This window comes from Pipistrellus kuhlii, unplaced genomic scaffold (genome assembly GCF_014108245.1).
Source record: "Pipistrellus kuhlii isolate mPipKuh1 unplaced genomic scaffold, mPipKuh1.p scaffold_m20_p_3, whole genome shotgun sequence".
Lineage (NCBI taxonomy): Eukaryota > Metazoa > Chordata > Mammalia > Chiroptera > Vespertilionidae > Pipistrellus > Pipistrellus kuhlii.
This window is the reverse complement of record NW_023425529.1, coordinates 116,072,416-116,085,240: the sequence shown is the minus strand read 5'-3', so window position 1 is coordinate 116,085,240 and position 12,825 is coordinate 116,072,416. Positions and strand designations below refer to the sequence as shown.

Genomic DNA, 12,825 nt, shown 5'->3' with positions numbered 1-12,825 from the left:
GGAGATTAAGACTGTGGACAAAGTTGCATTATATATCATTCATTAACACATTATTCATAAAATGAAAAGATTAAGAAACATAGTATACACTAATATGAGATTAGTTAATTATGGAAATAGTCATGTAAAATATAAAGGGCTTAATAAAAGTAAAGTTTGCAAATTATTGTAAAGATACTGACAGTAAAATTTTTATATTAAAAACAGGTTATAAAATAGGGTATGCAAAATGTATAAATTTATATGTGACATACACAAGGAAGGACTGATTATTTAAAAGTAAAATTCAGTGTTTTTGAATTCTGGAGACTTATGTGCCCTTATTTGTGAGGCAAAATAGTATGGAAATAGAATACAGCCAGCCCTCTGCATCTGCAGGTCCACGCAGGTGATCCAACTAAAGATAAAAAATATTTGAAAAATATTTTCTAGAAAGTTGATTCCTAAGCAATACAGTAAAATAGCTACTTACCTAGCATTTACATTGCATTAAGCATCATAAGTAATCTAGAGATGATTTAAAGTATATGAAGTAAGGATTGTGCCTATAATATATGCGAATGCTACTTTATTTTTATAGGTGACTTGTGCATTCACAGACTTTGGTATCTGAGGGGTTTCTGGAATCAATTCTATGTGGACACTGAAAAAAGACTATAATTTGAGAACCATATTCACGTTGTTAGGATAATACTAAAATTAGAAAGATACATTGAAGATTAGCGTGATCCCTATGCAAGGATGACACAAACTGGAGAAGCATTCCATATTTTAAAAATAGGATAATAATCTGAGTGTGATTAGCCTGCAATTTGAGATTAACTAACCTGCTTGTGGAATTGATTGGCCTCCTTCAGAATATTCTTTTTACCAGATTACAGTGTCCAAAGGTATTATTTGCTGAGAAATATGTAAAAATGTAAGAGTCTTAAGTATAGTAAAGGAAATCATCTTTTGATAAGTTTTATAAAATACTAGAGGCCCAGTGCATGAAATTCATGCATGGGGAGTTCTCTCAGCCCAGCCTGCACCCTTTCCAATTGGGGAGCCCTTGGGGGATGTCCAACTGCCAGTTTAAACCAGCAGTCAGAAATCTCTCTCACAATCTGGGTCCACTGGCTCCTAATAGCACACCTGCCTGCCTGTTCACCCCTAACTCCTCTGCCTGCCTGCCTGATCACCCCTAACTGCCCTCCCCTGTAGCCTGATCTCACCTACAACTGCCTTCCCATGCAGGACTGATCTCATTCCCAACTGCCTTCCCCTGCCAGCCTGATCGTCTCCAAATGCCCTTCCCTGCTGGTCTGATCACCCTCAAGTGCCCTCCCCTCCCAGCCTCATTGCCCCCAATGGCCATCCTCTGCCAGCCTGAACTCACCCACAATGGCCCTCACCTGCAGGCCTGGCTGCTCCTAATGGCCTAGTGGCCTGATATCACCCCAACTGCCCGCCCCTGCTGGCCTTATGACCCCTCATAGCTTCTTCCTTGGCCCCCAACACCACTATGGCTTTGTCCAGAAGGAAACTGGACATCCAGAAAATGGCTAGTTGATCTGGTCTAATTAGCATATTAACCTTTTATTAGTATAGATAGATTATGTATAATGATTGCTTAAATGAGGAGGAAAAGCCTTTTTCATCAGAAAGAGATGTGCTTGGCAGACAAAAATACATAATCCCTATATCTGGACTGATAGCCATCCATATGCACTATACTGCAAACAGGTCATTAAAAAATTGAACCGCTTTTTTATACCTTATACTAAACAGCCTTTGACCTTAAACTCCTCCTCAGCTCCCACCTTAGTTTCTGCCTTCACAATTCACCTTTATTAGGTTCTGATTGGTTGGTTTCTATGTCAGTGAGCATCAAAAGCTCCAGCTCCTAGGCAGCCATTGGCTCCTAACATTTCACCCAGATTTGGTTCTGATTGGTCAGTTTCTGTGCCAATCAGCATCAAAAGCTCCACCTTCTAGGCAGCCATTGGATCCTCATAGTTCACCCAGACTTGGTTGTAAATGGTCAGTTTCTATCCCAATAAGCTTCTCTAAGCCTCTCTCCGGGCCTGATCCTCAGCTGCCAAGGCACATGAGGATCAGGTTCCACCTTTCTCCCAGGACCACTCTCTGGGCCTAATCCGCAGCTGCTGTGGCAGTGGTGTTGTCATTAGGCCTCTAGCCCAGTTCCAGGATCGAGGCTAACCACCTTGAATGCCTGCCTTCCCCTGCCCACCCCTATCACCCCGCCTGATCGCCGACTGTCAGCCTTGCTGTGATAGTAGCCCATGGGCCACAGGGGAGACACCAAGAGATGCTCCATGCACTTCCTGGTGACTGGTCATCCATCTGGTTGTTTAAGTCATGACAGCCCCTGGCCTTTTATAAAGTAAATGTTTAGGTGGAAGTACCTAGGCAGTTCTTGAGAATCCTTGGAAAATTTTATGTCCTCTAGTGATAGAGCTTAAAATGAACTGAGGCTTACAAACTATAGGTAAAGAAATATTCCTCTGAAATAAGAATGAGACATAGAGTATGCTGAATATAACAGACCCAGGCTGTAAGGCCTCTCAGAAATATTAGACATTAGGTTTGTGACAAAGGCTCATGCTGAAGTTTGCTTCAAAATGAAGAATATGGTTGCCAATTCATATATTATAAATACAGAACAAAAGACAACAGTAAACATTTTTGAGGAAGGTGATTATTCAAGTAATGGCCTATCATATTCTGTAACTAGAAAAGTCCCAAAACATATGAGAACCAATGAGTAAAGCAAACAAACAACAGAAAGCTAATATACCATTTCATTTTTAACTGAATGAAAGAATAACTTACCAAAGTGACTCTTCCAAAGGAAACACACATAAGAGTGATTTTAAAAAAAGAAATATTATGAAAACTCTTTTTGAATTTTCTAAGAATAAGAGCCTGAAATTTGATTTGGGCTATACTTCTTATGGCTGCATTCAAGTGGAGGCAGTGCTTTTTGTTTGGTTAGTTGGTTTTTGTTTTGTATATTTTATTTTTAGTTAACAGTCATGTTGGTGCAATACTGCAAACCTAAAGCCCATGCAGCAACTGTCTATCTCCATATACAGTTCAAACCATAATCCTTCAGAAGTCCCCATAAAACTCATCTCTCTTGAACCTTACTTCACTTGCTAGTCCCTCAAGGGTATTAACAAATTAAAATATATGTGCATGTACATAGTTATTTTGATCTAAATGTAGTCTTCTTTGGGATTTTTAAAACTTTCTTTGATTAGCTTTTTAAATAAAATATTTCAGTGTCTCAAGATTACCTGAATTGCTTATAGTATTCATAGCACAACCTCTAAATATACTTATTCTTATTTATGTAATAGAAGCCTGATGCACAAAGATTTGTGCTAAAATGAGCTTTCATTTCCCTGGCAACTGGTACCACCTTTCCACTCTGGCCCAGCCCCTTTCTGCTCAGTCCCTGGAACTGCTCCAGACCTGCCTTCTCATGCTGCCGCTGCCCAAAGGCCTTGAAAGACTGGGGATGGGGCAGAACTCCTGCCCCCTCACTCATCATCTGTGTATGCAAATTAACCACCATATTTGTTTGGTTAATTTCCGTATCACTCCTGATTGGCTGGTGGTGTATCAGAGGTTGGTCAATTTACATGTTTGTCTATTATTAGATAAGATACACTGAGTGGCCAGAATATTATGATCTCTGAATGCATAATAATCTGGTCACTCAATGTATATCCTATATAATAAAAGGCTAATATGCAAATTGTCCCCTTGAAACAGGAGTTCGACCAGTAGGCAGGCTGGCCAACTGTCCATGTTCCCTCCTCCTGGTCAGGCTGGCTGGACCCCACCCATGCACAAATTCATGCACCGGGCCTCTAATATATATATATATATATATATATATATATATATATATATATATATATATACACACTGAGTGGCCAGATTATTATGCTTTCAAAAATCATAATAATAATCAGGCCACTCAATCTATAAAACCCTAATATGCAAATAGACTGAATGGCAGAACAACTGAACAATGGAATAACCTGTTGCTATGACATGTGCTGACCACCAGGGTGCATGTGTGGAATATGGTGGGAATTGGCAGCAGGCAGCAGAGTACAGAACATGGTGGGTGTTGGCCATGGCAAGACGGTGGATCAAGTGAAAGGGGGCACCAGACCAAGGTGGGAAACCAGTCCCAATCTCTCAGCAGCATCAGCAGGTGCCAGTGGTGGCTACCAGCCCTGATTCCCCCTCAGGGCTTCTCCACCTCCCCTTGCTCCTGAGAAGGAGCGATCGGGGCCAGCAGCCAGCTCTTGCTCCCACTGCTGATGACAGTCCCACTTGCACCTGCAGCCAGCACTGGAGCTGCTGCTTGCACCCTCTGCTGGCACCCAGCACCAGTCCCTATCACAAGGTGCTGGCAGTGGCTGGAAGCAGCAGCTGCCTGCTCCACTCATTTCTGAGGGTTTCTCAACCTCTCCCTGATCCTGAAGGGTGATCAGGGCTACAGCCACCACTCGCACCTATTGCTGACACCAGCCCCAATCGCTCCATGCCATCAGTGGGTGTGAGCAGGGCAGGCACTGTTAGCACATGGGAGCTTCAGCAGCAGGAGCAGGGTTGTCTGCAGACAGGGCACTGTGGGCTGCAGTGAGAGGGACTGGGCCATGGTGAGGAGGATGGGCTGAGACCCAACCCTGTGTCCACCGCAGCCTCATGGCTTACAGTTCTTTTCAAGGTGTGCAAATTCATGCACTGGATCTCTTGTCATAATATAAGATTCATGCATTGCATTTATGACAGCTTGCTGATCACACTCAAGTACTTTTATTTCAGAGTATTCCTTGACACTTACTTTAAGTTATGACATTGGTCTTCCAAATCTGACATTTGTATGATTGGTGGATTGCACTGAAATTTTATTGACCTTTATCTTGTTTTTGTGCTCACTGGTTCATCAGATGACACACTGTCAAAAAGAAGAGCATTAATGATTTTCCTACTTCTCTGTCAATTAGTGTGTCTTTGCAAGAGCATTGCTGATCATTCATAAATAGTTCTTAGCTTGGCTATAGCCTTCAGCTCTCTATGATCTTTATAAAGTTCAGGGAACTATCTGTCTTTGAATTCTCTAATCTTGTGGATTTATATAGTAGTCAACCCAAGAGCTACTTTCCAACCCCATAGTGACTACTCATACTCTCATTTCTTTGCCAAAACTGTGTTTGCTCTCATTAGAGCAACTGTTACTTTCAATATTCTTTGAGGATCTATCCATCAAGACTGACTCAGTTTTCATTTCTGCCTCAAAAGATAATTTATTACCAACAAGCTATTAAATCCTGCCAGTATATATTTGATAGTTATAAATAAATGGTCAGGAAATGACACATTTACTTTTAAATGGAATGTTAGGAGTATTCTGGATTACTGAGCATCTCGGCCCCTTTCTAATTTCTACTTCATTTAAGGTTCTAATTTAGCTTAAAATTTAGCTTAGAAATATTATTCTTGTTTTCTCTATTTAAATATAAACATACTGGTTATATTTTTCTAAAAAAATTTTTTTGTAATCCTCTCCTTGAACTAAAGTTTGTTCATCTAATTTTTCTATGAATGATCTTATACTCAGTAGTTGCATGCTCTTCTAAAACAAACATGCAAATCATTCTAGAATAATGAAGAGCTTCCAGGCTGTAGTGAGTAATTTAGATTTCTAATGATCTGAAGGTGTGGTTATCACATTTCTTGTCCCTTTACCTTTCTATACAGGAGACCTATAGGCAGTAAGCCAGGATATTGTGTTTCAATGTAAAAGAAAACCTTTAATTAGATTCATTAAACCACAATCTATACTAATAAAAGGGTAATATGCAAATTGGTTGGGACACCTCCACACCATGACCACATAGCCGGCTGTGTGGGGTGACCAGGCAGTCTTCACGGAGGGGAGGAGGGGGGAGTGGAGGTCAGTGAGTGGTGACCAGGCCGAGGGGGGGGGGGGCAGTTGAGGACAACCAGTCAGGTGGGGGAAAGTTGGAGGTGACCAAGCCAGCAAGAGAGACAGTTGGGAGCAATCAGGCTGGCAGGTAGAGGTGGTTAGTTAAATAAAGCCACAGGGAGGAGTCAGCAGTCCCAGATTGTGAGAAGGATGTCCAACTGACGGTTTAGGTCCGATCTCTGGGATCTGGCCTAAACCAGCAGTTGGACATCCATCAAGGGGTCCCGGATTGGAGAGGGTGCAGGCTGGGCTGAGAAGACCCCACCCCATGAATGAATTTTGTGCACCAGGCCTCTAGCATTTTATAACATTTGCTTCTCAAAATTTGAAGAGAGATTACCCTAGGATTCATTTAGTTACTTGATAATAAAAAATCTAGGTTGACAATTGGCAATTCATTTTCCTCTTTTTATCATGTTACAAGAATTATGCAAAACTCTAAATATCATATAGTAATGTGATAATGTTCCAAGTGGGAAGGAAGAAGTTTATAACCTAAGGAAAAAAAAAATCTCTGAACATATTTTTATTGGCCAAAATTGGGTCATATGGACACCCCAATCCAATCACTGGCAAATAAAAATCATGGAATAATAACTATTGTCTTTGAACAATAATGATTCAAACCTCAGAGCTGGTGTGTGAAACACTGCTCTTTTGAGTTCAACCTTTGATAACTGAATTTAAATTTCCAAAACAGCTAGGAACAAAGGGGAATAGATATATGGATAACCAATATTGGACACTTTGTTCTGTATTTGGAAACCAAACATTTGAAGGTCTTTGCTGACTCCCTTAGAATAGAATTAAAAATGTTACCCATAGAAACAAAAATGATCAAGTGGCATACATAAAATACCTACATACACATAATCATAGGAATATATATGTGTATGTATGTATACATAAGTACTAGTATATGTATGTATAAATAAATAAATATTTTCTTCATTAATCTCTACATATGTTTATACTAGAGTCCTGGTGCATAAAATTCATGCACTCGGGGGTGGTCCCTAAGCCCTGCCTGCGCCCCCTCACAGTCTGGGAGCCGCATGATTTATCGCCCCTAAGAGGTAGGCCCCGCCGACCTGGCCAGGGCTCCTCCATGGATAACCTCTGCAGAGGAAAGCCCCAGTGGGGGGCCCCACCCCAACTGGGGAGGGGCCAGCCTGCAAATCGCCCACTGACCCTCACCCTGGCAAACCCCTCCCCCAAGCAGGGATCCCCATCCAGATCTGAGGCCCCCCCACAGGGCAGGCCAGCTGGCCCTCATCCGTGCACCAGACCTCTATCCCATACTATATTCTAAAAAGGTAATACGCAAATTGACCCTAATGGCGGAACAACCAGAACAACTGCTGGACCACTCACTATGAGGCGCACTGATCACCTCTCGGTTCCTTCCCCCGGGTGTCAGGCTCTGAACACCTGATGGTGAATGGGGAACTGGGGTTGGGTGGCAGGGGATGTGGGCAGTGCCAGGCCAAGGCTCCTGCCCCACTGTTGCCCCACACACAGAGGTTGACCCACGACAGGGGTGGGGCCAGTGAGTGGACAGGAACAGCTGACCTCTCAGTCCCTTTCCCCAGCCATCAGGTACCAATCAACCAATGGAAATGGGAAGCATGGGGTGGGTAGTGGAGCGGGGGATTAGGGCAACCTGTGGACAGCCTGGGATGATGTAGGACAGACTAGGCCTGGGGACAGTACCCAGGTTTGAATTTGGTGCTCCAGGCCTCTAGTATTAGATATTTCACCATTTTCCATTCCTACTCTATTTTTCTGTCTTCTTATTTTTTCCAAGTATTTATTGCCATCCAATATTCTATGTTTTAATATTCTCAGGACCTATAAGATTGTTTGACACATTTTATAAACATGATAAGTACTTGTTGAATAAAAATTAACAAAGAAGGGATTATCCTATCACCCTTACTCAAAATTTTAAGATTATGATTAGCTCATTTTTTTCCTAAATGGACAAGTTAATTATTAGGTTATGATTTTCAGAAATAACCTATTTCCTTCTTATAATTCTAATATTGGTCAGTATGTTTCTGATTAAATTTAAGAATATTGCAATACTTTTAATTTTTATTTCCCCTCCTCACTTTATTTGTTTTTACAGCTATTATCATTCTTTTAAAAGAAAAATACATTGTGCTATAATTCTGTTCTAAGTTCTCCATTCATGAAACATTTAAAATTTTACACAAAATTTCCAATTTATAATTCAAGAACAATATCTGGTTCTAATTTTAAATGTCCAGTTTCATCTTCCATTAGTTTTTTTTCCTTTAACCATACATATTTTACCAAAGAAACTACTACTCATTTGTTAGACATAACATTTAAAAAATATATTCCTTAGTGTTTCCCAGAACCAGATTTGATTGATTTTATTGCATCTACATTGTTTAATCTCTTTCTATTAGTTCTTTTTTCTCTTAATATCTTTCCTTTGATAAATCCTCTTTTGAATCTATTTCATATATATTCATGTATAACACTTTATTTTTATACTCATTACTAGCTATTATAATTTTTTTAATCTTTGTGATGAAATTGTATACTGTGTAGGAACAGGAATTATTTCTCTAGGGTTGCATATTTTAGTCTATAACATAGTACATAGTAGATATATTCATGCTTATATACATATAAAAATAGATGTACAGATAGATACATTTTGTATATACTTATTGAGGAATTGTAAATTTGTATGACTTTACAATCCATTTTGTTGGCAAATAGGAATCCTATTAATCTCTTTAAGAAATTTTGTAACTTTGAAAGTTTTAAATCTAAAGGAAGCTAATTTTATATTAAAAATGTGAGTAACATTTATTTTTAACATATTACTTAATCATAATAAAGAAAAATGAAGTCACAGGTTAAATTGTTATTTTAATAGCATCCACCAAAATTGAGTATTATGCACATATGACATTCTTACTAATTTTTTGAAACTAAAATAGATAAGATAATGAAAAGATATATGCTCCTATTATTAATGTTCCAGTTAACCAAAGTGTAACATTTTAATGAAAGTCTTCTTAGGAAACTTTATGTAAAAAATAGTTATTCTCAATGGAAAATGTGTTAAATATATTTAAAGTGTTAAGTAGTTAACCTAGTCTATTGTCAATAACATGTATTTTTTAAATGAAAAAAAACTCACAAAACTTCAAAAAACATATAGTTGAAAAGTTTTAACTTCTAATTGTTTGAGCAATTCTTTCTAAAATATATATAATACTTTTAACATAAAGTTATAAATTATATTAAATTAAAATCTTTTATATTTTCAATTCTCTTAAATTTTTTTAATTAATTAATTTATTTTTTACATATTTTAATGATTTTTTTGCCCCCCTCCCTCCCTCCCACATATCCCCTCCCTCCCCAGAGCATTTCTCTTAATTTTAACAGAAGTATTATTTTTCCAAATAATGCCATTATTATCAGAAAACTTCTGATAAAATTAAATTTTCCATCTTCATTGGCCATTCTACCAACAATTTGTAGGCACAAACTCTCCCTTATTTTTTTCCCCTTCACCTTTTTCCCTCCCTCTCTCCCTTCCTTCCTTCCTTCCTTCCTTCCTTCCTTCCTTCCTTCCTTCCTTCCTTCCTTCCTTCTTTCTTTCCTTCCTTCCTTCCTTCCTTCCTTCCTTCACTCCTTTCTTCCTTTATTCCTTTCTTCCTTCACTCCTTCCTTCCTTTCTTCTTCATTCCTTGAGTATGCATTGAGGACTAATATACTTGGATCAAGAATGTGTAGTAGAATTAAGGATACAATATTATGTTCACTATCCTTTATACATATTCTAGTTTAACATATATATGTTAATCAAATAGTAGTACCCAAAATTTAAATTATAACTGTGCTAAATAAGTTGAGAAGTTCATACATTAATCATCTATACTAATAAAAGCTCAGGGGACTCTTGCAGGACCTCCTCACATCATCACAAGATGGCCACTCCCACATTGTTGCAAGATGGCCATCAGGGGAGGGCAGTTGGGGGTGATTGGGCCTGCAGATGAGGGAAGTTGTGAGGAATCAGGACTGCACAGGAGGGAAGTTAGGGGGTGGCCAGGCCAACAGGGAGGGCAATTAGGCATCAGTCAGTCCAGCAGTGGATCAGTTCAGGAGTGGTCAGGCTGCTTGGCAGGAGCAGTTAGGAGCCTGCAGTCCACAATTGTGAGAGGGATATTCAACTGCCCCCAAGATGTTTCAGATTGGAGAGGGTGCAGTTTGGGCTGAGAGACATCTCCCATGCACGAATTCCATACACCAGCCTCTAGTATTATATAATAGAGGTATTTGATCTGAGGACATTTTTCCAGGGAACTAAAAGTAAAGCAGACAGAGCCTAGAATGGGAGAAAAGCTGAGTGTCTGAGCAGCACTCCCAGCTTCCTCTCTTCTCTCCACACCTTGGTCTTACTGCCTGCTTGCCCTGCCCCCCTGCCACCTACTTGGGCCCCCTCCACCCTTCCACCCCCCTGCCCAAGTAACTTCCACCATGTCCACCTCAGCGAGTTCCCACTTGAACAAAAGTATCAAGCAGGTATGCATAACCCTGCCACAGGGTGATAAAGTCCAAACTATGTATATCAGGATGGATAGCACTGGAGAAGGACTTTGATGCAAGACCCAGACCCTAGTCAGTGAGCACAAGAGTAAAGAAGAGTTTCCCAAGTGGAGTTTCAATGGCTTTAGTACTTTGCCGTCTGAAGTCTCCAACCATGCCATATATCTTGTCCTTGCTGCCATATTTCAGACCCTTTCTGCAAGGACCACAACAAATTGGTGTTCTGTAAAGTCTTAAAGTACAACCACAAACTTGTAGAGACTAATTTAAGATATACCTGCAAATGGATAATGGACATGGTGAGTAATCAGCACCTCCGTGTTGGAATGGGACAGGAATATTCTCTCATGGGCACAGATGGGCACCCTTTTGGTTGGCCTTCCAATGGCTTTCTTGGACCTTAGGTCAATACTGCTATGTGAGAGCAGACAGAGCCTACAGCAGGGATCTTGTGGAGGCTCACTACTGGGCCTGCTTATATGCCCGCATCAAGTTTGCTAGGACAAATGCCAAGGTCATGCCCGCCCAGTGGGAATTCCAGATATGACCCTGTAAAGCAATCAGCATGGGAGATAATCTCTGGGTGGACCCTTTCATCTTGCACCAAGTGTGTGAAAGCTTCTGGCGAAGGTTTAGAATGTTAGACCTAATCCTCAAGTAAATGAAGAGAAATTGAATGCCTTTATTATTTTTTTAATCTTTACTATTGAGTGTATTACAGATGTCTCCCTTCTTTTCCTCATCACCCCCATCCATCCAGTTCCTGCCCTGTACCAGGCATTCATTACCCTATTTCTGTGTCCATAAGTAATGCATATCTTATCCTATCTTATAAAAGAGTAATATGCAAATTAACCATCACTTAGCTCAAGCAATGCCCACCAGCCACGCCCACCAGCCAATGAGAGTGAGAATGTAAATTAACCCCAGCCAAGATGTCTGCAGCCACAGGAAGCACTTGAGAGAGGCTTGGGTTTACCTGGCAATGGAAGCCAAGCTTTCCACACACCCTGGCAGGCCTAGGCCTCCACTCAAGGATACAAAGTTTCAATTATAGAAGATACATAAATCCCAACAGAAATGGCAGCAGCCATGTTAGCAGGGGGCTTGGCTCCATTCCAGGCTACAATGTTTCACTTGTAGAAGATAAATAAATTCCAGATACCAGGGCCTCCGCTTGGATTGCCAGGGGGCATGGCTGGTCTGCAAACCACCATAGGCCCCTTGCCCTACCCTGATCTGGGACACCCTTCAGGGCAAACCAGCTGGCCTCCATCCATGCACCAGGCCTCTATCCTATCTAATAAAAGATTAATATGCAGATTGACCATCACTCCTACACATAAGTTGGCTGCCCCCATGTGGTTAAAGATTCTGCCTCCACATGGACACAAGATGGCCAGCAGGGGAGGGCATTTGGGAGGCACCAGGCCTTCAAGGGAAGGCAGTTGAGAGGGACCAGGCCTGCAAGGGAGGGCAGTTGGAGGTAATCAACCCTGCAGGGGAGGGCAGTTAGGGGTGGCCGGCTGGCAGAGGAGGGAAGTTGAGGGCAAACAGGCTGGCAGGGGAGCAGTTAGACATCAATCAGGCTGGCATAGGAGTAGTTAGAGGGTGATCAGGCTGACAGGCAGAAGTAGGAAGGGGCAATCAGGAAGGCATGCAGGTAAGAAGTTGGGAACCAGCAGTCTTGGATTATGAGAGGGATGTCCAACTGCCATCAGTTTAACATTCCTTGAGGTGTCCTAGATTGGAGAGGGTGCAGGCTGGGCTGAGGGACACTCCCTCTACCCCATGCACAAATTTCATGTATCAGGCCTCTAGTATTAAGAAAAAAAGAAAGAAAAAAAAAAGGCTAATATGCAAATCGACCAAATGGCAGAACTACCAGTTGCAATGGTGCATTCTGACCACCAGGGGGCGCTCTCAATGTAGGAGCTGTTCCCTGGTGGTCAGTGCACTCCCACAGAAGCTGAGTTCATGCTGGCAAGCTCAGCAGCAGTGGCAGGAGCCTCTCCCACCTCCACAGCAGAGCTAAGGATGTCCAACTGCAATCTTTGGCCCACTCTCAGCCCAGGGAGCAGGTCTAAGCTGTCAGTTGGACAACCCCAGAGGGCTCATAGACTTTGAGAGGGTGCAGGCTGGGCTGAGGGACCCCTCCCCGCCTCTTGAGTGCATGAGTTTCATGCACCAGGCCTCTAGTATACATA

General features: G+C 41.3%; 2 pseudogenes; both read left to right on the top strand.

Annotated features, from left to right (window-relative positions):
* The first annotated feature begins 673 nt into the window (after positions 1–673).
* LOC118731002 lies at positions 674–774 on the top strand (annotated as a pseudogene).
* Positions 775–10,546: 9,772 nt separating this feature from the next.
* LOC118729635 lies at positions 10,547–11,279 on the top strand (annotated as a pseudogene).
* The last annotated feature ends 1,546 nt before the right edge of the window (positions 11,280–12,825 follow it).